We start from the raw sequence: 5,169 nt of genomic DNA, 5'->3' as shown, positions 1-5,169 counted from the left end.
ATAGGACAGGGTAGAATTATTCTTGTGGGTTTCTGAGACTGTAACTCTTCCTGGGAGTAGGAAGCCTCATTTTTCTCCCAAGGAGCCACTGGTGGTTTCAAACTGTTAATGTTGAGGTTAGCAGCCCAACCCATAACCACCATACCACTTGCAAAGTTCAGTAAGAAAGAAAACAACAAATGCTGGAAAGGGTGTGGAGAGATTGAAACTTTCAAATACAGCTGGTGCAACCTATGTATAAAATGACATGGCACTTCTTTCAAAAGTTGGGGGTGGGCAACAGAAAAGTGGGTGAAGGGAGTGGGTAAGATATGACAAAATAATAATTTATAAACTATCAGGGGGTCAGGAGGGAGGGAGAGCAAGGAGGGAGGGGGGAAATGAGCTGATACCAAGGACTCAAGCAGAAAGCAAATGTTTTGAGAATGATGATGGCAACAAATGTGCTTGACACAAAGTATGTATGGATTGCGATAAGAGTTGTACGAGCCCCCAATAAATTGATTCAAAACAAAACACATTGAGAAAAAAAGTTGGGGATAGCAATGCCAGTTGATCCAGAAATTCTACTACTAGACATATATCCATCCAAAGAATCTGGGACATGAACAGATGGGCACACCAATGTTCACTGTAGCATCATTCACAATATCAAAGAGATGGAAGCAACCTCAGTTCCAGTCAACAGATGTCTAGACACCCTATGGTGCAGACAGACAGGGGAAGTCTATGCAGTGCTGAAGAATAATGAGGACCCCACAAAAGACTTCATCATGTGAGTGAATCTGGAAGATATGAGTGACACAAGTCAATCGCAAAAGGATAAATGTTGTATTAATCCACTACTACAAAACACCAAGGAAATATTTACACACAGGGGGAAAAAACATTATTTGATAGTAAATCAAGGATGGACAGGGAGGAAAGGAAAAAAAATCACTAACTAGATAATCCACTACCCTTCACTGCCATCTGGTCCATGCTGACCAGACATTAATTTGGGTGAAGGGAAAGGAAAATAGATCATAAGGGGCTGACCGCACTGTCACTATAGAACAAGAAAACAGAGGTACACAAGAGTTACAACAAAGACAAATACAAGTGCATTGTGTATACAATCATGTATTACCAATAGTAATAACAAATATTCTTCTACGAATGGATACAAAGGCAGATGGGCAAGATAAACAGCTATGAATTGTCACCTTTTATACTCTCTGCCATAGAGGCGATGTGGACTCACAGCAACACTATAGGAGAAGCTAGAACTGCCCTCTGTGGGCTTCCGAGACTGGTTACGGGAGTAGAAAACCTTACTTTGCTCCCTCAGAGAAACTGATGGGTTTGAACTGCTGGCCTTGTGGGTTTCAGCCCAACACATGACCACTACGCCTCCAGGGTTCTCTACCTTTATAGTCCCAACCCTGTCAAGGCTGGCAGACAGTATTTCTACATACACACTTGTATGTGCTGTAAATATAGCGATGTGCATACTTTGTAGAACAACGGGGGCAAAAGTAACCTTCTTAACCATCGCACACCTTAGGGAATGAGTCACTGGGGGATTAAGCCCCTGGTCTTGGGAGACACGAAGGTCAATTGGCATAGCATAGTTCACCAAGACAAGGTTCCACATCCCACCTTGATGAGTAAGGTCTGGGGTCTTCAAAGCTTCCAAGGGACCATCCAAAACGCAGCCATTGCTCTCTCCTGGTCCAGAGCACAGAAAGCAAAGAAACTCAAAGATGCAGGAAATCACTCATTACGAGGGCTAAAGGACATGAAAACGTTTGTATCCATGACTCTGAGACCAGAAGAACTAGATGGTGCCCTGTCTGACTACTCTGAGAGGGGTATCAGCGGAGTCAGGGGGTGGGGGTGGGTGGAACAAAACTCAGGATCATGAAATAAACCAGGCATACGAGTCGGAGAGAGACAGGCAGACTTCTGAGACAATGGCTCTCAGGCACTCTTGAGACCTGGAGCAGAACAGATGTGCCCAGGTAGATGGTGAGCATTAATTCTAGGGAGGTGTGCCCTCCTTAGAAGATCAACCGTTGGAGATCAACGGATGGAATTTGCATAAGGATAGAGCTCAGAAGGCAGGGGAGGAGAGGAAAAGAGAGGATACATGGAAACCATCCACACAGGAAGAATGCTGCATTGGCGGACAGCCACCAGTGTCAGAGAAGAACATCAGGATGTGTTGGTGAACGGAAAACCAATTTGCTCTGCCAACTTTCAGATCGCAACAAAAAGTTCAATAAAAATAGTTGAGAAAGCTCCTAGGTATTCACCCTAGAGAAGTGAAATGTCAATGTTCATAGAAAAACTTTGACAAAGGAATAATAATTTATAAATTATCAAGGGTTCATGAGGGAGGACGGAGTGGGGAGGAAGGGAGAAAAATGAGGAGCTGATATCAAGGGCTCAAGTAGAAAGCAAATGTTTTGAGAAACATGTGGGAAACGAATGTGCAAACGTGCTTGACACAATGGATGGATGGATGGATGGATGGATGGATGGATGGATGGATGGATGGATGGATGGATGGATGGATGGATGGACTGTGAGTAGCGTTGTATGATTCCCCAATAAAATGATTTTTAAAAAATCTTGGACAGAAACAGTTATATCTGCTCTATTCAAAATGGCCCCAAATTGGAAACAATTCAAATGTTTCTCAACAGATGGATCAACAAACTGTCACACTGGTACTTTGTGACATGTTGGAAAGATACACCCTGCAACCTACCTGGACCTCACAAGCATTACAGTGAATGCAGGAAGCCGGACCACGGCAATGGCTGCAGACGGCACGGTCCCATTCAGAGCTGCAGGCCTATCAGTGGTGGTCACGGGTAGAGGTAGGAGGTGGGAGGGGGTACAAAAGGGTCTGAAGGGTTCCGGGGAATAATCTAGAATCTTGGTTAAGGTGGTAGTTTCCCAGTTGTGTGTGGTTGTTGACTCTCACGAACACAGATGAATTTGGGGTTGTGCTCAGGTGTAGTTGAGTTAGTTTCAACGCGAGCAACAAAACCCTGTCCCATCCTACAGCCTCTTCACGGTCGTTACAATGTTTGCGCCTGCTGCTGCACTCACTGCCTTCAACCCATCTTCTTCTTCTTCTTCTTTTAAATTGAAGAAGGAGAAAGGACGTATAGATCCACCAAACCCCAACCCGAGCTCACTGCCACCGATTGAGTCAATTCTGACTCATAGCAACCCTATAGGCAAGGGCCGTAGTACCCCATGTGAGTTTCTGGGTCTGTAATTCTTTAAACGAATAGAAAGCTTCTCCTTTTCCCTGTGGAGCGGCTGGTGGTTTTGAACTATGGACCCTGCAGCCCAACTCATAACCACTACACCACCGGGGCTCCCGGATAGATCACAGTTAGCTGCAAATAGTAGTTGGAATGGGAAAGGCAGGGCTCTCTGTCTTCCTGGACTCCCACCCTCTCATCCAGACTGCAAGTGTGCTCCCTCCCTCCCCAGCTGCCCGCCTGGTGCTGTGGAGTGCCAGCCTGCAGGGGATGAGCAGTGAGCGGTCAGTTCCCTCCCCGTGCTAAGGCCCCTGAGTGGCCAAGGCGGCCCCTCTGCACAGCTTGCACTGCTGCCTGTCTGACCAGGCTTGTTCTCCCTCTGTCCACAGCCCGCCTCCCTTACTGGGACCTTCCTGCCTGTGGCTGCACCTGGCCCGCCTATGCCCCCCACCCCCCACCCCCCCAGCCCAGCTCTCTCCCCAGGTCTTCAGGCTTTGCTCTTGATCTCCACAGGCGGTTCTGTTAACACAGCCAGAGATCCCGATCTAACTCACACTGAGCCTGTGGTCGCCTGAGCCCCAGCGTGTTTCCCACAGGAGCAGAGCTCTGGGACTGCAGGATGCTGCTAGCCCATTCTTCCTCAAGGCCTCCCTGGCTTAAGGACCTGCTGGTGCTCCCTCCTGCCCACCTCACTGAATCTGTTGCTGCTTGCTTTCCTTCAAAGTCCCCACCATCCTCTATTCGGACAGGCCCATTCCCCACCTGCACCCTCCCCAAGGGCCTCCATCTTCCCCAGACCAGCCAGCCCTGTCCCCTGAACCCCGACAGCTGCTCGCACAGAGTACACAGAAGGAGGCAGCGAGTGGGGGCCGGTCCAGGGCTGAGGTGAGGGTTGGGGGAGCTGAGCTGGTCTCTGGGGCAGGAAGCTGTGGCAGGAAGCTGTCGGCAGCACAGTTTGAGAAGCCCCTCCTCATGGTAGCCGCAGGTGCAACCCGAGTAGCTGTAGGGGGGTGAGGGCAGACGTCTGAGTGGGTGGGGTAAAGTAGGGTGGGGGCTGGCACTGGGGCCAGGCTAGGACCCAGTCCAGGGTGATGGATAGGCTCTCAGAGACCTGAGAAGTCCAAGGGGTAGGTGCATTCCCTGTGCACTCTCAGCTTCCCCCCTGGCTCCCCTAGCTCACCTCCGGTAACAAGAGTAATAGTAACTGCTTGCTTCCTGGCAGACTCGCCAAGAGAGCCAGCCCAGAGACCGTGCCTGTCGTTTCCTGTCCTCCTGAGTGTGACATGGGATGGGGCCACGTTCCCAGAATCCTGTGACAAGAAGTGCTGAGGAAGAGAGAGGAGGTGGATAGAAAGGAGGGATGACAGATGGATGAAGTTGGAGTACCGAGCAGGGCTAGCAGATGCTGGCAGCTGGACCAAGGGGAAGCCCAGGAGAACCAGGCCCTTCTGAAGCCTGGGCCTGGCACCCGAGACGGGGGTCTGAGGATTAGAGGTTTCTGCCCCGGGCTGTGCCAACAACCTTCCCCTCAGGAGAACGGTGCTCCACACCATGGCTGGAGCACCGGCCACATCCCCAGGAGACAGCCAGGCCCCTGCTCGGCCAGAGCTGAACTTAGGCAGCCTCCCCTTGACCTGACCCTTCATCCATCCTCCCAGAGTCCAAGTTCCTTCTCCGAGGGTGCCGCCCTCCCAGGTCACCCCAGAGCGCTCCAGAGGCTGCCCGTCTGGTTCCCACCGCCCAGGAAGAGGAAGAGGAAGCCCTTGAACCTGGACAGACTCTCTGCTAGCTTCCTTTCTGGGCAAATGCAGAGACGCAGAGATACCCAACATTCTAAAGAGCCTTTCAGAGGAAAGGGGGTCATGTGACCAGATAGATGTTCACAAGCTGTGCTGTACATATTAGC

This window comes from Tenrec ecaudatus, chromosome 11, assembly GCF_050624435.1.
Source record: "Tenrec ecaudatus isolate mTenEca1 chromosome 11, mTenEca1.hap1, whole genome shotgun sequence".
NCBI lineage: Eukaryota > Metazoa > Chordata > Mammalia > Afrosoricida > Tenrecidae > Tenrec > Tenrec ecaudatus.
The sequence above is the reverse complement of the archived record's forward strand: the minus strand, read 5'-3'. Positions refer to the sequence as shown.